The sequence below is a fragment of the Hemitrygon akajei genome, chromosome 32 (genome assembly GCF_048418815.1).
Source record: "Hemitrygon akajei chromosome 32, sHemAka1.3, whole genome shotgun sequence".
In the NCBI taxonomy this organism is placed as follows: domain Eukaryota; kingdom Metazoa; phylum Chordata; class Chondrichthyes; order Myliobatiformes; family Dasyatidae; genus Hemitrygon; species Hemitrygon akajei.
This window is the reverse complement of record NC_133155.1, coordinates 10,014,177-10,041,080: the sequence shown is the minus strand read 5'-3', so window position 1 is coordinate 10,041,080 and position 26,904 is coordinate 10,014,177. Positions and strand designations below refer to the sequence as shown.

General features: G+C 44.4%; 1 long non-coding RNA gene across 1 annotated transcript; it reads left to right on the top strand.

The window, feature by feature from the left end:
• Positions 1–1,907: 1,907 nt before the first annotated feature.
• Positions 1,908–25,906, top strand: LOC140719727 (uncharacterized). The gene is made up of 3 exons (XR_012096985.1): positions 1,908–1,978; positions 5,653–5,762; positions 25,831–25,906. It is a non-coding gene; the product is annotated as an uncharacterized lncRNA (long non-coding RNA).
• The last annotated feature ends 998 nt before the right edge of the window (positions 25,907–26,904 follow it).

Genomic DNA, 26,904 nt, shown 5'->3' with positions numbered 1-26,904 from the left:
CAGCTAGCTTCCTTCACCCCCCCCCTCACCTTTTTATTCTGGCATCTTCCCCCTTCCTTCTCAGTCTTGAAGAAGGGTCTTAGCCTGAAACATCGACTGTTTATTCTTTTCCAGAGATGCTGCCTGACCTGCTGAGTTCCTCCAGTGTTGTATGTGTGTTGCTTTGGATTTAACCTCGGCCTTGATCCTTCCTTGTGCAGCTGGATCCTGGACTTCTTGTCAGATCGCCGGCAGGTGGTAAGAGTGGGCTCCCTCACCCCCACCCCTCTGACTCTCAACACGGGCCCATCAGGGATGTGTACCAAGTCCCCTCCTTTACTCCCTGTATACCCATGACTGTACCACCACCCACAGCTCCAATCTGCTAATTAAATTTGCCAATGACACTACTTTGATTGGCCTTCTTTCAAACAATAACAAGGTGACCCACAGGGAAGAAGTCATCTCTCTGACATAGTGATGTCAAGAAAACAACCTCTCCCTCAATGTCGCAAAAACAAGAGAGCTGGTTGTGGATTACAGGAGGATTGGAGACGGGCTAACCCCTATTGACGTCAATGGATCTGGGGTTGAGAGGGTGAACAGCTTCAAGTTCCTCGGCATCCACATCACTGAGGATCTCACGTGGTCTGTACACACCAGCTGTGTGGTGAAAAAGCACAACAGCACCTCTTTCACATCAGACGGTTGAGTAAGTTTGGGATGGGCCTCCAAATCCTAAGAACTTTCTACAGGGGCACAATTGAGAGCATTCTGTCTGGCTGCATCACTTCCTGGTATGGGAACTGTACTTCCCTTAATCGCAGGACTCTGCAGAGAGTGGTGGAGAGAGCTGAAATTGATTCAAATCCCTGGCCAGCGCATCTGTAGTTGTGAACTTCCCATGATTCAGGACATTTACAAAGACAGCTGTGAGAAAAGGGTCCGTAGGATCATTGGGGAACCGAGTCACCCCAACCACAATCTATTCCAGCTGCTACTATCCGGGAAATGGTACCGCAGCATAAAAGCCAGGACCAACAGGCTCCGGGACAGCTTCTTCCACCAGGCCATCAGACTGATGAACTCACGCTGACTTGAGTGTACTCTATATTACATTGACTGTTCTATTTATTATAAATTATTATAAATTACTATGATTGCACATTGCTCATTTAGATGGAGATGTAACGCAAAGATTTTTATTCCTCATATATGTGAAGGATGGAAGAAATAAAGTCAATTCAGCATCAGCGGACTTAACCGTGTTTGTGTTACTGTTGCCCAGATCCTGAAGAGGAAAAAAAGCGCTAGTTGAGTGCAGCGCATGAAGTAAAACTCTTCTGTCTCTGTCAGGAATCGGGGGTTCGTGTTTGATGTTAAGGGTGAGATGTGGGTTGGCCATCAGTAATGGTTGGTTGTGGGTTCAAGCTGCCAATCGCTGGAGGCTGGTACAGGTTGCTGAGTCAGGGGTGTGTGCATCAGGGTGTGAATGGGAGAAGAAGGCCAGTACTGGATGGAGATTATAAAGCTGAACGAAGAACAGTGAGTCAGAATGAATGGGTGTCGATTGATGACCAGAAGATGATCGGCTCAGTGAGTGGGGATCAGTTTAGGTGATGGGAGCCTGGGGCTGGTGAACACAAGGTACACGTATGATTATTGAGTGAGAGGTCTTGTAATTTTAGGGCCTGTTGGTTTGAGGTAGTGGGAGGGGGTGGGAATAGTAGCAGTTGCTATGGTACCTTGGCAATGTTTGTGTTCTACATGGATGAGTAATTATGTTAAAGAGAATCTTTGTGACTCGAATTCCAGCACTGGCCTGTGCTCTGTGCAGAGAAAGGAGCAAAATTAAAACCTAATCAGCCGAGATTTCCCAGCAACGGGGGATCGTCAGAAACATGTGAATTAACTTCACCCTTTGACCCCTGTTAATGAGCACGGCAGGAGGAGATGCCATTGATGTGCGTGTGCGTCCAGGATGGGAAGCCCATCACTGGTAAGTACGTGAACTAGCACTGGAAGTGTCTCTTAGACTTTACAGAGCAGCGCATTCAGAACCAGAAGACATTCTAATTGCTTCGAAGAAAAGGTCAGATCTCGGATATATGACATTGAGATAAAGAGCACCATGCACCCATGCAGTCGAATATTAGAGGCAAAAGTGTTAAAGTAGGAGTTTAATCTATGTCTAAAATATCTTCACACTATTAAGTCATTAATTTATTCAACACATTTCAAAGGCTCACAGGTACATAAGTGCATTTATTATCAAAGTATGTTTGCAGTATACAACTCTGAGAGCAAGCTTTTTCAGATAGATTTGAAACAAAGAAAAGGTCAACCGCCCCCCCCCTCCCCGCACAAACAAAACCTAACTTCAATGTGACGACACAATCAACCCCTCGCACGGGAAGAAAACCGCACAAGCAGCAAAAAGAAGATCCTCCCGCACATAAAAAATTAACAAATTGCGCCAAACAGCAACAAGAAAGACCATAAGATATAGGAGCAGAAGTAGGCCTTTCGGCGAAAGAACAGGCAAAAAAGCACAGAATATAAAAAAACAGAGCTGGAAGTAGGGGCAAAAATGTCAACTTGTTCCATTACAAAAAAGGCACAGAAGCACCTCGACTTTCTTAGAAGTTGGCACAGGTCTGGCAAAACACCTGTAACTTTGACAAACTTCTATAGATGCACAGTGGAGAGTATCCTGACTGGTTATCCTAGCTTTCTTCCGATAAGATGGCAGCAGGTTCGGATGTAGCAGCCCCTCGAGGGCCAACCAGAGGTATGGTAGTTGTTTTCTTTGTTAACTGGGTACTGCAGGTTGACCCCGTCAGTGAGCAGCTGGTTGATCAAAGTAGCTGGACTGGGTGTCTGGGGTATTGGAGGGACCGGGTCTGGCTGTCGGCAGAGCCGGCCTGGGTTTGGAGCAGCTGGTCTGGGTGCAGACTCTGTTGCTGCCAGCTACTCAGAGTTGGTGTGTGAAGGCAGCCTGCAGCGTAACTGTGGGTGATTGCCTCGGCCGTTTCTCCTGCAATCGCAAGGTCCCGTTGGACATTGATAACGTAAGATGGCACAGGCCTATTTCTCTTGTTTGGTGACACAACGGGTGGCGGGGAAGCTGTGTAGCCTCGGCTCTAGGCCTCAAGACGCGGGCTTGCCTGCTGCCGCAGTCTAGGAGAGGAGGTGCCAGAGGTGGTTCAGTATGGCATTCGTGCTCGGCTGGGAGCTGGCCACATCCGTCGACGCTAACACTGAACCGATTGCACAATCTGTGGACTCACTTTCAAGGACTCTACAACTCATGTGCTCAATATTATTCATTTATTTAGTTGTATTTGCACAGCTTGTCTTCTTTTGCCCACTGGTTGTTTGTCAGTCGTAGCACGTAGTTTTTCATTGATTCTATTGTATTTCTTTGTATCTACTGTGAATGCCTGCAAGAAAACAAATCTCATGGTAGTATATGGTGACATATATGTACTTTGATAATAAATTTACTTTGAACTTCAATAATTACTTTTAATTATTGCACTTTTTCTGAAATTTGATATGTGTCCCAATATTTCATGCCATAGCTGCAATTTGCGAATGAGTTGAAGCTTCCTATGTACTGCCTTGAAATTATCAATGCTTATGCTTTGTTTAAGTAGATTATTAGGCAAATCCACATGCAAGAATGAGTCAAGGACCCGATGTTAAATTATGGAGTTGAGAAACAAAAATAAATACAATTCTACTTGGAGAGAAAATAACAGGAAATAAACTGAGACTTCTTAGTTAACCTAAATATTTAAAATGCAGAAAACAGATTTGTGGATAGGAAAGGCTTAAATAAGGGGTTCCCAACCTTTCTTATGCCATGGACCAATACCATTAAGCAGGGGGTCCGTGGACCCCAGGTTGGGAACCCCTGATTTAAAGGGACGTGAGCCAAATGGGATTAGCTCAAGTGAGCAGCTTGGTTGACGAGAACAAATTGGCCCAATGTGCCTATTTCTGTGTTGTGTACCTTTGTCAGCCTATAAACATCACCTCAGCTCAAATGTGGTTATAGAAAACAAGAATGCAAGCTCAAAACCAAGCTAACCTTCTCCAGAAGGGCTGTAGGGATTCAGAAAGGTGATTCGCCACAGCTTACGGACACGTGATAAATATTGACTCTGTCACAGACCCACATAGTAAGTTAATTTTTTTTCAAATAGAGCGATAAAGTCATAGAATGCTGCAATATGGAAACAGGTCCTTCTGCCCATCCAGCCCGTGCCGAAGTATTAATCTGTCTAGACCCATCAACCTGCATCTGGACCATACCCCTGTCATCAGTGCAACTATCCAAATTTCTCATAGAGTCATAGAAAAGTACAGCACAGAAACAAGACCTTCAGCCCATCTAGTCCATGCCAAAACCAGTTAAACTGGCTACTCCCACTGACCTGCACCAGGACCGTGGCTCTCCGTACCCCTGCCGTCCATGTACCTATCCAAACTTCCCATAAACGTTGAAATTGAGCTCATTTGCACCACTTGTGCTGGCAGCTCATTCCACACTGTCACAACCCTCTGGGTGACGAAGTTTCCCCTCATGTTCCCCTTAAACTTCTCACCTTTCACTCTTAACCCATGACCTCTGATTGTAGTCCCAAACAAACTGTTGAAATTGAACCTGAATCATTCCAGAGTCCCACAACCCTCTGAGCGAAGAAGTCCGCCTCATGTTCTCCTTAAATCCCTTCTGTGGACTACAGATAAGAGATAATTAATTGCTTTAAGTCTCATTGAAATTCACCAAATGTTTTTGTTTGCTTATCCTGTAGGCAAAAAGAACAGAGGACAATTTCAGAGCAATAAATGCGAGGAACTTTGGCAACTTGTGGTAGTCGTGTCCACTGAGGCAAAACAACTGCCAGGAGTTTAAGACAAATTTCACCACCTCACCCCCACAACTTGAAGTAGTTGTCTGTAAAATAATTCATCTAGCAAATACCTAATACAGACAATGTCTTTAATTTACCGTTTATCAAAATTAATAACTTGTAGTTCTTCACATCCCCAGTCAGTCGGATAATTCAATGGTCAAGAGGTCTCAGCCCAGCTATAGTTCTCTTCTGTTGAAATAGAGAGATTTAATGGTCTTTGAGGCAGAAAATTGAAGGAGACAACTGTGATCTTTGTATGGCGATATTGTAACTACAAACACTGACAAATTGGCCTAATCTTCACAACATCTGTTTAAGGGAGAAAAAGCACAATTAAATAATGTCTCTCAATTTTTTCTACCAACTTGCTCAATAAAAATCTAGCATTAATTTTGGCTTCTGGATGACCCTCCAGACAACATCTGGTACTTGAAGGATGCCAAAAAAGATCCTCCTAGAGATGATGTAATAACAAGAAGACTCGGCCTTTCTGGAGAAGAGTAGGGAAAGAATGTACTCAGGGAAGAAACCTCTGGCTCAAACACTCTAAACCTATTATATATTATTGTCCAAAGACTTCCTTGATAATATACTTAAGATTAATGTATTCTGCTCTTTTCATTTATTGTATAAATTCAGAATTACGGAATCATGCAGTGTCAAAGGAGGCCATTTGGCTCACTGTTCTCATGATAGCCCTGGAAAAACTTCAGTTTGTCTGATATTTTCCATTTCAATTTTCATTTAGGTTCCTTGCCCTGTTGTTAGGGGTGAGGCTGAAGGAATGGGTGGAAAAGAACTTAAAGAAAATTGGTGGCCATAAAGAGAAGATTCTCGGGCGTATCTTTGCTTTTAATGGTGAGTAGTTCTGCTGCTGTATGTGAATCCTGACAACTCATTAAGTTCAAAGTTCAGAGTACCTTTATTATCAAAGGACATATATGTCACCATATATAACTCAACTCTGAGATTCATTTACTTGCAGGCCTACTCAGTAAATCCAATAACCATAATAAGAATTGATTAAAGACCGCACCGAGATGGTAGACAATCTATGTGAAAAGACAACAAAAAATGCAAATGCAAGAAGAAAAAAAAATAATGAATAAATAAATAAGCAATAAATATCGAGAACATGAGGTGAAGAGTTATTGAAAGTGAGGCCAGAGGTTGTGGAAACAGTTCAGTGGGCAAGTGAAGTTATACCATCTGCATTAAGCGCCTGATAATAACTGTTCTTGAACCAGGTGGTGTGAGTCCTGAGGCTTCTATACCTTCTTGCTGGTGGCAGCAGTGAGAAGGGAGCATGGCCTGGGTGGTGGGCGTCCCTGATGATGGACGCTGCTTTCCTGCGACAGCACTCCATGTAGATGTGCTCACCGGTTGGGAGTGCTTTACCCGTGATGGACTGGGCTGTATTCACTACTTTATGGATGATTTTCCATTTCAAATGGATTGTTGTTTCCATACCAGGCCAATCAATACACTCTCCACCGCACATCTACAGAAGCTTGACAACGTTTTAGATGTCATGCTGAATCTCCGTAAACTCCTAAGGAACGAGAGGCGCTGTCGTGTTTTCTTCCATACTGCGTGTACGTGCTGGGTTCAGGACTGGTCCTCTGAAAGAAGGAATTTAAAGTTGCTGACCCTCTCCACCTTTGATCAACCAATTGAGGACTGGCTCACAGAACTCCTGTTTCCTCTCCTGAAGTCGATAATCAGCTCCTTGGTCTCGCTGACATTGAGTAAGGGCTTGTTATTGTGGCACCGCTCAGCCAGATTTTCAACCTCCCTGTAATGGGCTGGGCTGATCTGCCCCAAACAATTCAAGTGTCTAGGAGATGTGGTAATAAATGTACGAGCACAACAATTAACTTAAGCCTAATTTATTATCATAAAACAGCGAGCACAAATAAACCACACAGACTACTCCACGGCAAGTCACAAAGATTTCAGGGCTCTCGATTCTTAGTCACCACTTGGTTGCCGCTGTTGTCTGGGGGTGGGAGGGATCTCCGAATTCCAACTCACTCATGAAATCGGAGGAACACTGTTTCATCCGGCCATACTCAAGTACGGTTGAATCGTAATTAAACTTGAACTTGGGCAAGGTAAAATGCTCGAGTGAGGAGAAAGCACTGGGAGAGTTTGATGGTAAAAGGCAGCAAAGGTACCTAGTGGTCTTTTCAATCAAGCAGTGGTGTGTGTAACCAGCTCAAGAAGATTGTCCTAGGGTGATGGTGCCATTGCTTTCTCAGCCAAATTTCCACCAGAGCACTGCAACGGTCTGTAATAAGCTCACGGCTGGCAGGCACGGCTGCCTGGACTTTCTAGAGGAGGAGGGCAGAGATCCCGGATCCATTGGGTGAACTCTCATAGTCACCAACATGAGGTGTGCATTTATTAAAAGGGAAATTGGTAGGACTAAAGCTGTGTGTGGTTGGGATGGGGCAGTGAGGCTGGTGCTCACAGTGAGACAGCAGCACTGGTACAGAGAAGGACAGAGGTTTATCCAAGGGGGCTGGTCAAGCCTGGGCCTGCCGCAGGAGATCGGGACTGTTTAATGCACGGTTTTCTTCTGAATGCTACTTATCTGATGCCGTGTCCCTGCTGCAAGTAAGTGCAAGTATTTGTGCCTCTGAAATATGCTCGACTTTTACTTGGAACAGTGACTTTGGAGGGCAGAGTTACTGAATGGTGGGGGGGGGGGGGGCGCGCGGGGGTAGAAAATCAGAAGGAGGTGAGGTAGAAGGAGAGAATTATCCAGCAGTGGGATTGAAAAGAAAAGTAGATTTAGAAATAATTGGCTGGACTCCAGTGTGGCAGTCAAATGAGTCTGCAGAAAGATGTGGAAAACTCAAGGCCTGATAAGAGGGACTTATATATATATATTACACATTAGAGATAAGAGTTGTTGGAGGGAAACCATAAGGCTCTTAATGTGACCTCGAAAAGATTATTCAGTGTCCCTCTTTACTGGTGTTAACTCTCTTTTGTATCGTCTGTAACACCTCGCCAACCATCCTATTATTCTGCAACAGCTGCAAAACTTTAGCTGTTTATAAGGATGTAATATAACTTCAAACACAAGGAAATCTGCAGATGCTGGAAATTCAAGCAACACATACAAAATGCTGGTGGAACGCAGCAGGCCAGGCAGCATCTATAGGGAGAAGCACTGTCGACGTGTCGGGTCTCGGCCCGAAACATCAACATCGCTTCTCCCTATAGATGCTACCTGGCCTGCTGCGATCCACCAGCATTTTGTGTGTGTTGCTGTAATATAACTTCCTTGTTTTTGTACTGTGCGTTTCTGTTTATAGACAACAATCCTGTTTTGCTTTTTTTTTAAAAATCAATCTTCTTAGTATGTCCTCCCACCTTAGATATTTTTCTTTCATCCACCCACAAGACTCTCAGTTCCTGCACTCCTTTTAAAACTCTGTTTTAGCATATATTTCCTTTGTTCATTTTCATATCTAAAAGTCTCTGCATGAAATGTAATTTGATGAGAGCTGCCTTTCATGTCTACTGAGAACTTCTACTGTTCCTTTTTCTAAGTTTCATGCTAACCTGCAGTTACTTTAGTCAGGATTATCAATATAAAAGCGAAAATGCGATGTCTCCGCACAGAATGATGGAGACCATGACTATACGAGCCAGCTGGTGGTGTACTGGCATCAACACTGGACCTTGAGATGAATGGTCCTGGGTTCAAATCCGACCTTTTCATCTGTGCTGGGTTGATCCCTGAGCTAACAACATGGCCTCGTAAAAAAACAGAGGAAAGGACAAGGTGCCACCTGATGTGCCACAAGGTCTGGGAATGAAAAGGCCTGAGAAACAATTGCCCAACCAGAAATTTTATCCTTTATCTTATGTCATATCTGTAGCTTTCATCAAATCTTTCCCTTAATTCGTCAAATCGTTTCATCCAGTTAGTTAACGAGCAAACTGTGGTGAACTACATATACCTGTCTTGACACGCCCCTCTGCTGACTGCTCCTGTGGCTCCTCCCACAGACCCCGGTATAAAGGCGGTTGGAGGCAGTGCTCCTCCCTCAGTCTCCAGGATGCTGTGTGGTCGTTTCTTGCAACTAATAAAAGCCTGTCGTTTGCCTCCCGTCTCCGAGAGTTATTGATGGTGCATTACAAACACGAGGAAATCTGCAGATGCTGGAAATTCAAACAACACACACAAAATGCTGGTGGAACACAGCAGGCCAGGCAGCATCTATAGGGAGAAGCACTGTCGACGTGTCGGGCCGAGACCCTTCGTCTAGTTAGTTAACCCCAGTTTGTCTTTCATTAATCCCGGTTGGGGTTTTCATTCATTTACCTTTTGGTTTTTTTAAGTACTAATTAATTTGAACCACATTAGTTTGGGGTGTATGCGGTGTCCAGAGAGAAGCACCTCTGGTGAAGGCATCTTGTTGTGTCCGTTCCAGGGCTGCTCACTCACCTGATATGCTCACTGGACACTCAGTTCTCACCTCCAGCTCCAAATAGTTGTTAGAATGTGACAGCAGCCACAACCCAATACGCCACTTCGACAGGCGGGCTAATCCGGGCGAGGGTAGCTGGCAGCCTCGTACCCCGGTGAGACAGGGACACGCCTGTCCTAGCATGTGAAGTCAGCTCTGGCGGACTGGGCAGGTGAGATCTGCAGTGAGATCCAACGGCTGGGAAAGCAGCACTGCAACGCTCCGTGGAGAACGAAGGGCATGTCAAGGCACAGAAGACGTCATGGTCATCCACTACAACCGAGAAAGACCCCGGTCTGCGATGCTTGTTTGTACCACTGGACCCAGACTTCTGAGGTCAAGAGAGTGGAACTGCTCCAGTGCAATGGTAGTGGTTTCTCCTGCATAGGTTTCCTGTCATTGTCAGACCCAACGGACAACCACCATGGCCACAGATGATGAATTCACTGGCCAATATTTATCATGCTCTTTTTGTGTAGGAGTTGGAGTCTTCTACAGCTACTCCCATATCTATTGAGGAGTGGAAGATAAAGGTGAGTCTTAATAATTCCCACCTTCTTCCCTCTCCATCCAGATGTGCCACCTTGACTAGGTGTCTTTCTACTCTTCCAATTTAAACCCTGGGGAGACTGAAGTGTACAAGGCTCCCCGGCCCCACTCTAACAACTTTCTGCAGGAGCACCATCGAGGGTATCCTGTCCGGCTGCATCACCGTGTGGTACGGAAGCTCCAAGTCATCAGACCGCAAGACCCTACAGGGGACGGTAAAAACCGCAAAACGGATCACCGGGACCTCCCTCTCCCCAGTTGTGACATTTGCCGGGAGTGTTGTAGACGAACGGACCGAAGCATCGTTGGGGATCCCTACCACCCATCCCACAATCTCTTTGACCCACTACCGTCAGAAAGGAGGTACAGGAGCATCAGAACTGGGATTGCCAGCCTGGGTAACAGCTTCTTCCCTCAGGCTGTGAGACTAATGATTACCCTGCCACCATCGAGGTCTCATCACTAAGTCAGTGCGCTGTTGACTGTTTATCCATACTGCACACTTACATGCATTTTGAATTATATTTTATTAACTTATTTATGGTAATATTGTGTTTTATGTGCTGTGTGTGTGATATATTTTGTGGGTGTGGGCTGTGTGTGATATGATATATATTTTGTGGGTGCAGGAACTGTGGTCTGCAGGAATGTTGTGTGGCCCCCTGGCTCGCCTCAGGCTCGCTCAACTCGCTTCCGTCCGGGGGGGAGCCGCCTTCGGCCCCGCCAAACTGGATAATCAGCTTGTGTAGATGCTGTGTGATGTCCCCACCACGCCAAATAACAGACAATACACCATATGCGATTAAATGATTACACTTTATAGATCTTACTAGAACTAAGTGATTAACAACGATACAGTATATATGAAGGAAAAGAAAATAAAGAAAAGGCGCCAAAACTTATCAAAGTCCAAACCACTTCGTGCACAATCGTTGGAGCTCAGTTAACGAAGTCTTCTGGCCACCATTCGATCCCCTCAGACCTCCTCGACTCGTGGCTCAGGACCACCCGAAGTGATCAACCAAGCACCCCCTGTCTTCGTCTCCTCTCCTCGCCGACAATCCTGGCCTCGGACTCCCCACTCGGGGTCCGTTCCATCGCCCAGTTTACAGCATCGCATCCTCTCTCTCTCACCCCCTCGCGCTGACTCCCCAAAATCCCGCCAACAATAGTTTACATACTCAGAAGAGAGAGAATAACATTAATCCCAATTGGTTAACGAATGAATACAATTCTCGTTATCAGTAAATTCTAAAGCCAAACAAACTGCGAGAGAAAGCACTTATAACAAAAAAGCATTCGTAGTTTTAACAAAACAAAGAAGCCATTTTGATTAGCATAAACAGTAACAAAAGAACCCCCATACACAAAAAACACCCTCACAAAGAAGAAACCCCCTTACAGTTGTTTCATTGGGTTGTATATCTGTACAGTCAGATGACAGTAAACTTGATAAAATTCTTGGATACCTTTCAACTAGCCTATTCAGCATCTTCATTGCCTCCTCCTTCGCTGGTATTGGCATGACTGGACCAAAGTACTCAGTTCCTCAGTCTTGTTCTTTTTCTCTATGAGCAGATTCCGTTTCTAGATCACAATCAAACTTTATCTCCCCTAACACTTATTTACTATTTATACTTCTAAGTTCCCTTTTATGTTGAGCAGTGTTCTATTTTCTCATATTCTCTTTACTCCCCTTGTTTCCTTTTCAATAACACATTAGAGAACTAAGCCTTAAAGGCAGCCAGCTTGCACGCAGCTCGGTTCTCCATTGGGTAATGAACCTTGTATTTGTCGTGGGCCTCCTCTTTTCAGAATTTTGGGACTGGTATTTGAAGAGCCGCAATGCCCAGAAGCACGGTGTCACTACGAGAGGAAAAGGCCAACTCTGTGACGACGAGTGCTATTGTCTTTTTTTATTTCCTTTCTAACGTCCCGAAGAGGCTCCATCGTTGTTCTGTTCCTGCAACGTGAAAAGATGACACAACCTCTTCGATATACCGAAGACGTCATGATTTTCTGTGACTGTATAATGACTGCGCCTTTCCTTCTCCAGAACTCTTCTTTGCTACTGAAGTGCTTCTTCTGATCTACTGATTGACTCAATTGTATAAACTCCAGAAGGACTGCAGGTGTTGGAAATCCAAAGCAACCCAAAGTCAGGAAGAACAAGGATCTGATTATAGACTTCAGGAGAGAGGAAACCAGAGGTCCATGAGCCAGTCCTCATCGGAGGATCAGAGGGGAGAGGGTTAGCAACTTTGAATTCCTGGGTGTTTCTGTTTCAGCAGGCCTGTCCTGGACCCAGCACATATTAGCAATTATGAAAAAAAAAACATGGCAGTGCATCTACTTCCTTAGGAGTCTGCAGAGATCCAGCATGACATCTAAAACTTTGACAAGCTTCTATACATGTGTAGTGGAGAGTACATTAACTGGCTGCGATATGGAATCACCAGTTTGAATGGAAAATTCTACAAAAGGTAGTGGATTCGGCGCAGCACGTCACAGGTGAAGTCCTCCCAACCATTGAGCACATCTACATGAAATGCTGTCTAAGGAAAGCAGCATCCATTCATCAGAGATCCTCACCGCCATGGTCTTTTCACTCTGCTGCCAGCAGGTAGAAGGTACAACAGCCACAAGACTCGCACCATCAGGTTCAAGAACAGTTACTATCCCTCAATCATCAGGCTCTTGAACAAAAGGGGACAAATACACTCTCTTGCCCCATCATTGAGATGTTCCTACAACCAATTTTAAGGACTCTTTATCTCATTATCTCATTGTTTATTGCTATTAATTTACATTTCATTTGCACAGTTTGTTGTCTTCTGCACTCTGGTTGATCTTTCATTGATCCTGTTACAGTTACAGATTTGCTGTAAATACTGAGAGCAGCTGAATAAATGGGAAACAAAATTAACTTGAGCCACTAGAATACGTACCAGGAGAAATCAGAAATACCACAAACAGATGGATTGGTACCAATGGTGAGGTTACTGAGTCACAATCAGTGAATCATCAGATCACAGGGTCAGAAACAGAAGCTGAAGGAGGCTCTTTGCCTCCCCGTGCCTTGTCTAGCTCCATTGTTCAAATGGATCATGGCTGTTCTCTTATCTCAATTCCATTTTCCTTCATTAACCCCTATATGCACCCGATTCCCTTAATAAAAATCAATCCACAATGAGGTGAATCTCAGGTTTGTACATGGTGACTTATATGTACTTTGATAATAAATTTACTTTGAACTTTGAACACACACAAAGTCCTGGAGGCAGCATCTACGCAAATGAATAAACAGTCGACGTTTCGGGCCGAGACCCTTCTTCAGGACTCATTCGATGTACACCTGACAAATAAACTTGAATCTTGTTGATCTGTGCCCAGATCTCTGATCTCTAATGCACGTCAGATCCGTCTGATCTACAAAAACGGTTGGGGATACCGCTTATACAAACCCTATGACAATGTTGTGGTCCTCTTGAAAGATGTATTCTAATAGTTCAAGTTAATTTTGCTTCCCACAACGTTGTCATAAGGTTTGTATATTTCTGAATGGACATTGAACCCATCAACACTACCTCAGTACTTCTTTTATTTCTATTTCTTGCACTACTTATTTAACTTCACAATTATATATACATTTACTGTAATTCATATCTTTTCTATTCTACTGCAAAGACAACAAATGTCACGGAATATGCCGGTGATGTTAAACCTGACTCTTATTCAGTGTCCCCAACCGCTTTTGTAGATCAGACGGATCTGACGTGCATTAGAGATTAGAGATCTGGGCACAGATCAACAAGATTCAAGATTCAAGTTGACTGTTTATTCGTAAAAAACTGTGATCCAATGATTCACTGATTGTGACTCAGTAACCTCACCATTGGTACCAATCCATCTGTTCGTGGTGTTTCTGATTTCTCCTGGTACGTATTCTAATGGCTCAAGTTAATTTTGCTTCCCGTTTACTCAGCCTATCTCAGTATTTTACACACTTCCTTTCTTCTTGAGCCTATGTAATATCCCTTCTGATTTTCCTATAACACTGCTATCCATTTATAATTTGTTCTAGTGTTGACAAAGTGCCCTCATCTGAAACATCATTCCTCATAAGTGCTGCCTAAACTGCAGAATTTCAATTCTTCTGTTTTCGACTCAATTTTTTTAAAAAAAAGTCATTTGGAAAGCATCAAGTTGGATAAGTCGCCGGGATCAGAGGCAAGGGAGGAGATTGCTGAGCCTCTGGCAATGATCTTTGCATCATCAATGGGGACGGGAGAGGTTCTGAAGGATTGGAAGGTTGCAGATATTGTTTTATTCAAGAAAGGGAGTAGAGATAGCTCAGGGAATTATAGACCAGTGAGTCTTACCTCAGTGGTTGGTAAGCTGATGGAGAAAATCCTGAGAGGCAGGATTTATGAACATTAGGAGAGGTATAATATGATTAGGAGTAGTCAGCATGGCTTTGTCAAAGGCAGGTCATGCCTTACGAGCCTGATTGGATTTTTTGAGGATGTGACTAAACACATTGATGAAGGAAGAGCAGTAGATGTACTGTACATGGATTTCAGCAAGGCATTTGATAAGGTACCCCATGCAAGGCTTACTGAGAAAGTAAGGAGGTATGGGATCCAAGGGGACATTGCTTTGTGGATCCAGAACTGGCTTGCCCACAGAAGGCAAAGAGTGGTTGTAGATGGGTCATATTCTGCATGGAAGTTGGTGACCAGTGGAGTGCCTCAGGGATCTGTTCTGGGACCCTTACTCTTCGTGATTTTTATAAATGACCTGGATGAGGAAGTGGAGGGATGGGTTAGTAAGTCACCTTTGTGATGACACAAAGGTTGGAGGTGTTGTGGATAGTGTGGAGGGCTGTCAGAGGTTACAGCGGGACATTGATAGGTTACAAAACTGGGCTGAGAAGTGGCAGATGGAGTTCAACCCAGATAAGTGGGATGTGGTTCATTTTGGTAGGTCAAATATGATGGCAGAATATAGTATTAATGGTAAGACCCTTGGCAGCGTGGAGGATCAGAGGGATCTTGGGGTCCGAGTCCATAGGATGCACAAGGCAGCTGCGCAGGTTGACTCTGTAGTTAAGAAGGCATATGGTGTATTGGCCTTCATCAATCATGAAATTGAATTTAGGAGCCGAGAGGTAACGTTGCAGCTATACAAGACCCTGGTCAGACCCCACTTGGAGTACTGTGCTCAGTTCTGGTCGTCTCACTACAAGAAGGATGTGGAAGCCATAGAAAGGATGCAAAGAAGATTTAAAAGGATGTTGTCTGGATTGGGGAGCATGCCTTATTAGAATAGGTTGAGTGAACTCAACATTTTCTCCTTGGAGCTACGGAGGATGAGAGGTGACCTGATAGAGGTGTACAAGATGATGAGGGGCATTGATCATGTGGATAGCCAGAGGCTTTTTCCCAGGGCTGAAATGGTTGCCACAAGAGGACACAGGTTTAAGGTACAGAGGAGATGTCAGGGGTAAGTTTTTTACTCAGAGAGTGATGAGTGCGTGGAATGGGCTGCCGGAAATGGTGATGGAGGTGGAAACGATAGGGTCTTTTAAGAGGCTTTTAGATAGGTACATGGAGCTTAGTAAAATAGAGGGCTATAGGTAAGCCTAGTAATTTCTAAGGTGGGGACATGTTCGGCACAACTTTGTGGGCCGAAGGGCCTGAATTATGCTGTAGGTCTTCTATGTTTCTATGTTTTTATCCCTCAATTAATATTGTGGAAACTTTCAGTCAGCAATGAGCTATTTTGCTAATTCCTCACAAATTGAACCACCAGCAAACATCTTCCTGAGAACAATGGCTCTGTAAATGTTTGCATTAACATCATGATACAACAGAATAATGTGTGCATATTTTAATGTTTTACTTCTTAAATTCGACATGTCGATCGAGAAATGATCAGGTTGAGTTCTTACATGTCGTTTTGCCTGTGATGTATATCCAGGTGAGATGGAACATGCCTGTCCCAGCATGTGAAATCACTTCCGTCAGACTGGGAGGATAAGATCTAGAGTGAAATACAACTGCCAGGAAAGTGGTTCTGCAACAGTCCGTGGAGAAGGCACAGAAAACATCATGGCCGTTCACTGCAGACAAGGAAGACCCCAGCTTGTGATCCTTGTTTATACCACTGGACCCGGACTTCTGAGAGTGGAACTGCCCAGAGCAACGGCTTTTCCGCTTTAAGGACTCTCCCACCGTCGTCATCGGGCTGAATGAACAACCACCAGCACATTTGAAGGAGCAAGGATTAGTAATCTCTTAGGGATCTGGAAAAGGTTACTCTAATGTTTCTTTTCACCAAAGAAAGTAAAATAATTTTAGTCTGCATCTCTCTCTGTAGTAAGGAAATACGGAATAAGGTCGTAGGTTAATATAAGACCTGAACATTTGCCACTGCTTGTACAGGACAAATGTGGTGTTCTCTCTCTGTGGTCAGTTAGCTGTCTCTGTTTAAAGATTCCCGAGCACAGTGTCATTTGCTGAAGAACTACCCCAGTTTGTGTCACTTGGTTGTATTACTGTAACTGGACTTCTGAGGTCGAGAGAGTGGATATTCCCCAGAGCAATAGCTTTTCTGCTTTTAAAACTCTCCTGCACAGTTTTCCTGTCTGCGTCAGATATGACAGGCAACCACAATACCATTACAGTAAAACTACTCCACTAAAACGCAGTTTACTGTTATTTATCCCAGGCAGATTGTTGCAGAAGGCAGCAGACTGGCCCACAAGCTCCAGGACACTGGATTTAGATCTGACCTCCGGTGCTGTGTATGTGAAGGATTGGGGGTGGGGGTGGTGTTGGTAGACACGTGAGAGAGAATGGTTTACGAATACAATAACAGGACTAATAGGATTGCTCTGAGTGCTTTTATAGGTCTTGTTCCATATCATAATGAGATATGATGTCGTTTCTCCAAGGTCAACATCTGTTTTAACAACTGGTGTGGCATGGAAAGGACTGCAATCTGATCTGAATTCTGCTTGAATAAAGGATTCCATATTTGGCCATATACAATGATAAATTCTCAACAGGCACGATTCTTCTGCCATTTATGTATACCAGGGGAATTTTCAGTGGTCAGTTAGCGTAACTCCAGGCATATGTTTGGCTCAAATATTTTCAGGATACTCTGCTGTACCTCCATCGCCGAAAGCGGGGCAGTGCAAAACCCATGATCTCACCTCCCCCAGCCTTGAGAGTAAAGGTAAAAAAAGGTTACGGGGTGTAAAGTGGGTGCTGGGGTGGAGATACGTCTCTACCAAAGGAGGAGTACAGTGCTCCTTCCCTCCGCTTGCCTGCAGGTCACTGGGTCACCCTTGGGCAAGGCGTAGCACCTGTTTATCCTTCCCCCCCCCCACCCCCAGTGTCAATCAGGGTCATGGGAGCAGATGGATGGTCGTACGAGCAGCCGGTGCAGATCACAAGTCCTGGTTCTGTGACCACTGACACCAGGCAGACAATCTCTGAAGAGTTTTGATAATGGCTGGGGTCATCCGTCTTGTAAAGATACTGCCCAGAAGAAGGCAAAGGGCAATCACCTCTGTAGAAAAGTTTGCCAAGAACCATCAGACAATCCTGGTCGTGAAAAGATCATGATACGACACGGTACATCATGAAGAAACCTTCCTTTACACCTTATATGCTGCATGTGATGTCAGCCTTCAGGCCTTTCCTTGGTGAGTGTGATCTTGGCGTGTTAGAGCAAGCTGGATAGCTCTACTCAGGAAATACTGGCGTGTTGTGGCCAGTACAGCCAAGACTCTGTTTGATGATGGGAACAGAGGATGGTTGGCAACCACTCAATAACTGTGACCCGCTCTCAGAACAAAATAAGCCCATCTTCAGCCAAGGTTCAGAGGGCAGCCATTAACAGCAAATCGCGTAATACCAGAAGCAAAGCTGCACACAATCTTCAAGTCTGCTAGGTTGTCTTGGCTAATTAAATTTTGAATTTGCGCCAATCTCAAAGGCAGAATCAGTGCCAAAACAAGGTCACGGAGCCCATGTTCTGACCTGCCAATCTTGCTGTTTCGACATTGCTTTTTGTTTAATTGTTATGCTGTATGTATTTTACTCATAGTTAGCATATGAATAGGCTTTTCTGGCAATCCAGCACTTATTGCTTAATCTTAATTATTTCTATTTCAGCATTTTTGCTACAGTGACTCTAACAGCATTTTCATCATGTATACGTCTTTCTAGAAACATAAAGCATTGACCTTAGAACATTAAATACAGGCCCTTTGATGTTGTATCAATCTCACCCTTTCCTGCTGCCTCATTCTCTAGAATCAGGTTAAGTATCATCGGCATACGTCGTGAAGTTTTGTTAACTTTGCGGCAGTAGTACAGGGCAATACATGATCAATACAGAAAAAAACTGAATTACATTGAGTTTATATGTGTATATTAAATAGCTAAGTAGTGCAAAAACAGAAATAAAATGGTGAGGTTGTGTTCACGGGTTCAATGTCCATTTAGGAATTGGATGGCAGAGGGGAAGAAGCTGTTCCTGAATCACTGAGTGTGTGCCTTCAGAATTCTGTACCTCCTTTCTAACGGTAACATTGAGAAGACAGCATGTCCTGTGTGGTGGGAGGCCTTAATGATGTCTTGATGTCTAAACCTTGAAAATGTCTTGGATACTATGGAGGCTAGTATACATGATGGAGCTGACTAATTTTACCGCATTCTGCAGTTTATTTCAATCTTGCGCACTACAGACATCCTCCAGTGAACTAATTTTCAGATTAAGCCACCAAAACTAAGTATAAATAAAGTATATGCAATGATAAAGTCTCAGATTCACTTAAAAGTAAGAAAAGTAGTCATTTATAATTCTATTTATTGAGCGTGGAATCAGACCTTCTGACCCTTCGAGCCACACCGCCCAGCAACCCCTGATTTAACCCCAGTCTAATGACAGGACAACTTGCAATGACCTACTAGCCGGTAGGTCTTTGGACTCTGGGAGGAAACCGGAGCACCCGGAGGAAACCCACATGGTCACGGGGAGAACATACAAACTCCTTACAGAAAACAGTGGGAATTGAACCCGGGTCACTGGTACTGTAAAACGTTGTGCTAACCACTATCTACTATTGTCTGCGTGTTTTGCAAGCATAGGTGGTCAGACACTAGCAAAACATTCAGCAGGATATCCTTTATTGAAGACTGTAATCCTCCACTCAGTAGTAATGCCTATTTCAATATAGTCATGCAGCATCTCATATGTAGTTCCTGAAGATGTTCTTATGCTTGCAAACACTACAGAAAGGAGACATTTGTTTCTTCAGCTGGTTGGGAATTTCCAGCCTGAGGTCTATGATTTCAATGCATCACAAGGCCAGTGGACTTTTCGCCACATAAGGGGAAAGACAATTTGCCAAGAGACTGGGTGATGTTCATGATCAACTGTGGTTGTGTTGAAGGGCACAACAAGCTCAAATTCCTTTATGGTCTCCTCCCAGTTCTTATCTTCAATTACTTAGCAGTAAAGTGCAGACTGGTTTCCCTCCCTTAACCAGCACAGCTGTAAGTTAAATGAGACAATGCAAATATCTCCCAAACATCCAGGAATCCATTTCTGGGTTCACCTGGAATTGTCACCCATGATTTAAAAAAAAGTTTGAAGTAAATTTATTATCAAAGTGCGTAAATGTCACCATATAGAACCCTGAGATTAATTTTCTTTGGGGCATTCTCAATAAACCCAACAACCATTATAGAATCAACGAAAGACCGCAACAACAGGGTGGACAGATGACAACAAACACTTCAAGTACAAAAAAGATAATAAATAAATAGTAAATATTGAGAATATGAGATGAAGAGTCCTTGAGAGTGAGTCCATAGGTTATTGTGGAAAGAGTTCAGTGATGGGGCAAGTGAAGTTATTCACTCTGGTTCAAGGGCCTGATGGTTGAGGGGTAGTAACTGTTCCTGAACCTGGTGGTGAGAGTGCTGAGGCTCCTGTACCTTCTTCCTGATGGCAGCAGTGAGAAGAGAGCATGTCCTGGGTGGTGGGTGTCCCTGACGACGGATGCAGCCTTCCCTCAACATCGCTCCTTGCAGATGTGACCACATCTACATGGAGGTCTTCACCTGTGACGGACTGGGCCCTATCCACTGCTTTTTGTAGGATTTTCTGTTCATAGGCATTGGTGGTTCCATATCAGGCAGTGATGCAGACAGTCAATATATTCTTCACAACGCATCTATAGAAGTTTGTCTAAGTTTTAGATGTCACGATGAATCTTTGCAAACTGCTAAGGACGTAGAGACTCTGGCGTGATTTCTTCATAGTTGCACTTACGTGCTGGGCCCAGGACAGGTCCTCCAAAATAGTAACAACCAGGAATTTGAAGTTGCTGACCCTCCCCACCTCGGATCCCCCCAATGAGGACCTCGGGTTTCCTCTTCCTGAAGTCAATAATCAGCTCCTTGATCTTGCTGACATTGAGTGAGAGGTTCATTTTGTGTTGCCACTCAGCCAGACTTTCAATCTCCCTCCTGTACGCCGATTCATCACCACCCTTGATTCGGCCATCCACAGTGGTGTCATCGGCAAACTTGAATGTGGCACGGGGGCTGTGTTTAGCCTCACAGTCGTAAGTGTAAAGCGAGCAGAGCAGGGGTAGGCACACAGCCTTGTGGTGCACCTGTGCTGATGGAGATTGTGGACGAGACGAAAAAGGAACTCAAAAGCGAACTTTCAACTTTTTTTTGTGGTGAAGTGACTGAATCAGCGGTGCTGACCGGTGTCTGTTGCTATGTCAAGTGTAACTAATAGATTAATGTGTCGGTTTCTGCTGAACTTTGGGTCAGCCTCAGAAACTGATCAATTCTGCCGGAGGTAGCCGGCGGAGCAAATTACCTAGGGATCAGGAACAGCCGCCACAAGCGAGGGTTTCACATCTTGTAACTGCTAACAACAGCAGCATTGTTCGCTCCAGGCTGCTTTTCTGGAAGAATGCAGCCTTCCAATCTGTAGCATCTGCTAACAGTTTGAGCTGGCCTTGGGGGCCAGAGTCAGTGGTACGAAGAGCCAGTCTACGCTCTTTGCCAACTAGTCTGACTAATCTTCCACTCCCATCACTCTGGAGTCTGGCCGCGCGTAAGTGCTGGGGATCTGGTTCTCAGGAGCCAGTGCATAAGGAAAATTCGGCTGAAATGGATAATAGGAAATTGGGAACATTTAAGCAGCAACCCACCCCCCCCAAAAGGTGAACAAAAACCTGGTCTTCAGGAGCGAGATACACTTGTGGTTGCGATATATGGCACAGGTGTGGCCTGTAACCCAATCCTCACCCTAGCAGTCATCTGGTCTTATTCTCCTAATCTGTTTAAGTCCTTCTGCAGCCTCTCCGCTTCCTCAAATCTACTGTCTTCCACTTATCTTTATATCATCTGCAAACTTTGCAACAAAGTCATCAATTCCATCATTCAAATCACTGACGTGTAATGTAAAAAGAATCTGTCCCAACTCAGACTCCCGTGGAAAACCACTAGTCACTGGCAGCCAACCAGAAAAGGCTCCCTTTATTCCCACTCTTTGCCTCCTGTGAATCAGCCACTGCTTTATCTGTGCTAGAATCTTTCCTGTGATACCATGGGTTGTTACCTCATTAAGCAGCCTCATGTGTGGCAACTTGTCAACAACCTTCTGAAAATCCAAGTACACAGCATCAACTGATTCTCCTTTGTCTATGTTGCTTGTTATTTCTTCAAAGAATTCTAACAGATTTGTCAGGCAAGATTTTCCCATGCTGACTATGGCCTATTTTATCACGTTACCATGTACCCTGAGACCTCATCCTTAATCATTGACTCCAACATCTTCCCAACCATTGAGGTCGTCTCGCATACCTCTGTAATTTACTGCACAGTAATACTGGTATATCTGACTTCAGCTTCTCCTTCTGAAATTTCAGGGTGAATTTGATCATATTGTGATCACTTGCCCCTCAGGGTACTTTGACCTTAAACTCTCTAATCAATTCTGGTTCATCGCACAATCCAGAATAGCTGATCCCCAGTGCGCTCAACCACCAGCTGCACTAATAAGTCACCTTGTGGATACTCCATGACTTGCCCCTTCTAGAATCCAGCACCAACCTGAAATTCCCAGTCTACCTTTCCTAGAAGAGAGTCCAATGATCCAAAAATCTTATGTCCTCCCTCCTACACCAAATCCTTAGCCACACATTAAACTGTATAATCTCCCTCATTCTGGCCTCAGTAGCAGATGGCATTGGTTGCAATCCTGAGGTCACAACCCTGGAGGCCCTGCCCTTTAACTAACTCCCTGAGCTCCCCGTGCAGAACCTCGTCACTCATCCTACCCATGTCATTGGTACCTACATAGACCACGACTTCTGGCTGTTCACCCTCCCACTAGGATTGCTGAGTAATCCGTCTGAGATATCCCAGACCCAGGCACCCGGGAGGCAACATACCATCCGGGAATCTTGTTCTCGTCCACAGAACCTCCTGTCCATTCCCCTAACACCACTGCATGCCTCTTCTCCCCCCCTGCCCTTCTGAGTCACAGCGGCCAACTCAATGCCAGAGACCAGACCTTTGGGACTTTTCTCTGTTAGGTCACCCACCCCCAACCCAGACAGTATCCAAAGAGATATCCGTGTTGTTGAGGGGGGTGGCCACAGGGATACTCTGCACTGGCTCCTTAACCCCTTTCCCCCTCCTGACCGTCACCCAGTTTCCTGTGTCCTGTACCCTGGGTGTAAGTACCTCTCTACATGCCCTGCCTATCGCCCCTTCAGCCTCCCGAATGATACGGAGTTCATCCAGTTCCACCTCCAGTTCCTTAATGCAGTTTAGCAGAAGCTGCAGCCGGATGCACTTCTCACAGTTGTAGTCTTCAGGGACACTGGGGGCCTCCCTGCATTCCCACATCCTACAAGAGGAGCATTCCACTATCCTGCCTGGCACCTCTACCATCCTAGCTGAGCGAAGGGAAGGAAAAAGACTTAATCTTGAACTTTTCTTTCTCTGGCTGAAGCCTGTCTTCGCGGAAGTCTCAAAGAGCTAAAGCCTCAAGATTACCACTCTGACTCTGTCCACTCAGATGATGGCCGCCTCGCTTTCCCCCACCTTCCTTTAATTTGCTCTCACTAATCAACTGCAGATGCCAGTTGGTTGCTGGTCAAAACTCTTTTTCACTGTAGCGACCACTGGTGCAGTCTTTATACTCGAGCAGTGGACCTAATTGAAATCCCCTCCTCTCAAAATTTCTGATGTCCGGTGTCCAGATTGGCCACTAGTCAAAACTTTTTTTTGACATGGGCCACTATTGTGGACTGAGAGTGGGAACAAGGACAGGAAAGGAGAATCCTGGCTGAGAAAAAGGGAGAGGGGAAGGAGCGAGAAGCACCAGAGAGACATTTTGTAAAGATCAATAAACCAATTGTTTGGAATCAAATCACCTTGCATGATGTCTTGGGGCTGGGTGTGTCTGCACCTGCATCACCCCCCACCCCTGATACACCTTCTCTACCAGCACTCTGCTCTTGCCATTCATAACATTTTAAATACTGCAGACGCTGGAAATCTGGTACAAAGTCAGAAATGATTGGAAACGTGAATCTGGTCAGGCAGCATCTGTAAAAAGAGAAAAAATTGTAGCGGTATAAAAGTTAGGGCACTTTTTCACTGTTGACTGCAGTTCTACAGAATTTCTGACTTCATTTGGAGAATATTCAATGGGTCGTTGAAGATGTGATGCTTACCGACAGAACAGGGCAGCATAGTAGCACCACACTTTATGGTACCAGGGTTCAATTCCCGCCACTGCCTGAAAGGAATTTATGTGTTCTCCTGTGACAGTGCGGGTTTCCTCCCACAGTCCAAAGACTGGTAGGTGGATTGGTTATTATAAATTGTCCCGTGATTTGGCTAGGATTAAATCAGGGGATTGCCGGGCAGCATGGCTCAAAGGGCCAGAAGGGCCTATTCCGCGCTGTATTTCAATAAATAATTAAATCACTCAAGCATCTGTCACGCACCAGGCCCAGACACACCTTGAAAACAAGGACACTTATGTCAGAATACTGTTTCTGGATTTCAGCTTGGCATTCAACACGACTGTCCCACTGCCCTTGGTGAATAATCTCTTACTCCTTGGTCTAAATATACCACTGTGCAACTGGGTGTTGGACTTCCTAACCAACAGGATGCAAAACTGCCCCTCCCTCCCCATCATCCTCAACACAGTTACAGCTCTGGGTTGCTGATCCCATTGCTGTACGCTCTGCTCACACACAACTGCGCGGCCAAACGTCCCAGCCATCACCTTGTCAGGTTCACCGATCTCACGATGGTGGTGGGGCTCATCACCAACGACGATGAGACGGTCTACAGAGAGGAGGTGGTAGAGCTCGAGGCCCGGTGCCCAGTAAATAACACCCTCCTCAATGCCAACAAGACAAAGGAGATGTTTATCAGCTTCAGGAGAGCTGGCACCATGCACACCCCTCTTTCCATTGGTGGCACGGCAGTGGAAACTGCAAACAGTTTCAAACTCCTGGGAGCGCACATCACACCCAATCCCTCATGGTCCCAGAATGCATTCTGCACGATCAGGAAAGCTCACCAACACCTCTACTTTCCGTATGAGCTGCACTAGGCACATCCATACTCTCATCATTTTACAGACAGACAGCAGAGAGCATCCTAACCAGCTGCACCACTGCATGGTACAGAAACTGCACTGTGCCAGACAGGAAGGCTCTGCAACTGCCCAACGCATCACTGGCACCAGCCTACCCACCATAAAGGGTATATATGCAGGGTGGAGCTAGAAAATGGGCCAGTAACATCATGAAGGATCCCACCCACCCTGCTCAAGGACTATTTATCCCTCACCCATAAGGGAGGAGACTCCCATGCCAGGACCACCAGACTCACAAACAGTTACACTCCCCTAGCAATAAGGCTGATCAACACCTCCGCCTACTAACCCACCTCTCCACACACCCCCAACCACCATTACTTCTTAGTTTCCTGTCAGTCACCTTATGTACAGACACTCCTGTGCCTATCATCATGTTATGGACATACAACCAATCTATTTTTATAAGCTATCTTATGTACTTATATTAACTGTGTGTTTTTTAAACTGTAATTATTATTGTGTTCTTTATTTTACTATGTTTTTTCTGCTGTATCAGATCTGGGATAACAATGATTTTGTTCTCCTTTATACTTGTGTATTGGAAATAAATCTTGAATCTTGAAATTTTAATAAAGGGAAACAAATTTATACAAGATAAGACATTTTCTTTCAGGAGATTTAAATCAAGTTAAGTGAGGCATAATCTGGCATAGTGTATATTGCAGCTCAGAGATGGTCTGTGTTTGTTATGAATGTTCTGCAGTGGTTCCATTCGTAATGTTATCACAATATCAGAATCGTGTTTGCCCTATCATAAGTCAAAACTCATTAGATCATTGCCTCCATCGCCAGCTATTTCCTTAATTTGCCCATGTTAACATTTTAATTGCAGCTTTAACCAACTTTAAGTGGAAACTATTACAAATCTTTTATTTGAAACAAAACGGAATAAACCAGACTTCCAAAAAGCTCAGATAGATCTTAAAAATTATTCTGCTTCAGAACTGTGTTTGCAAAATGAAGATTTCATTACCATGAAAATAAAATTTATCTTTAAAAAAATTGCAAAAGCCTTTGATATTTTTTCTGAATGTAACTGAAATGATAATAGCATAGCTTTAAAAGAGACAATTTCAAAGTTATTTGCAAATGTTTATACTGGTGGAACTCTATGTAACAATATAAATTATTTGTAATGTCTCTGGCTTCTTTAGATAGAAGACTTCGATGGTGGAAAACAGTGGGGGAAGAAGATAGCTCACACCAGATTGGAATTGATGTCAATACGGTGCTACCATTGATAGAGCAAAAAAAAATAGTCATTCGAGAAAGGACTTCAGGAAGCTGAAAGCAAGAACAATGCAATAGATAACTTTAATTATCCAGGACCAAGCACTTAACTTGCAAATCTTTACCCATATTACATTAGAATGGATTTCCCTTGTAACCCATCTTCAGATTCACACATCAAGTGCCCCTTGTATTACAATGGATACTTTTATGAATGACCAGCAGTATGCATTTCCAATACTTGCACAAACTTTTCAGCCACTGTCAATGAACTTCAAGTTTGTTGTCATTCATACATCTAGACTGCCAAACAAAACAATATTCCTTCGGACCCAAGGTGTACAACACCATACATATAACTCATACATGACCCATAAAGTAATATTACCACAAATAAATGAAAACACAATAAAATACAGTGAACTCTGGTTAATTGGGAAACATCAGAACCAGTACATTTTGGCCCAATTAGGCAAACTTTCGTGGAAATGGTTAAAAAGGTGTAAAAAGGACAAACTGCCAACTAAGTAATACAGAACAAATTAGAACTTGACCAATACTACTACAGCACCATAAGACTGCATATTAGTTCCGAATACTATCGATAGAATTCATCCACCGTCATCATCAGGTGCCATGCCCAGTTTGAGCTTTGACTGCCATGGCCTACACACTCCTGTTTCTATCATGGTCCGGACCGGGAAGTCCACGGTCCAGTTCACGGTCTGGTCCGTGTACTCGGACTCCGGGTCTTCTGGCTGTCCGTTGTTTCAGTTGGGCTTAATCACAGGCACCTGATTCTCATATTGAGGCTGGAATATAAGTGGCCCTGGGTTTGAGTGTGGTTGCTGGTTTGTCCTGTTGGTATCCTGTCCTCGCCTCTGTGGGGTAAGTCAGGCCATTCTTGCTGTTACCCTATGGTGGGATCTGTCCCTTCCTGTCCTTGCCTCTGTTGGGTAAGTCAGGCCATCTTTGCTGTTACCCTGAGACTGGACTGT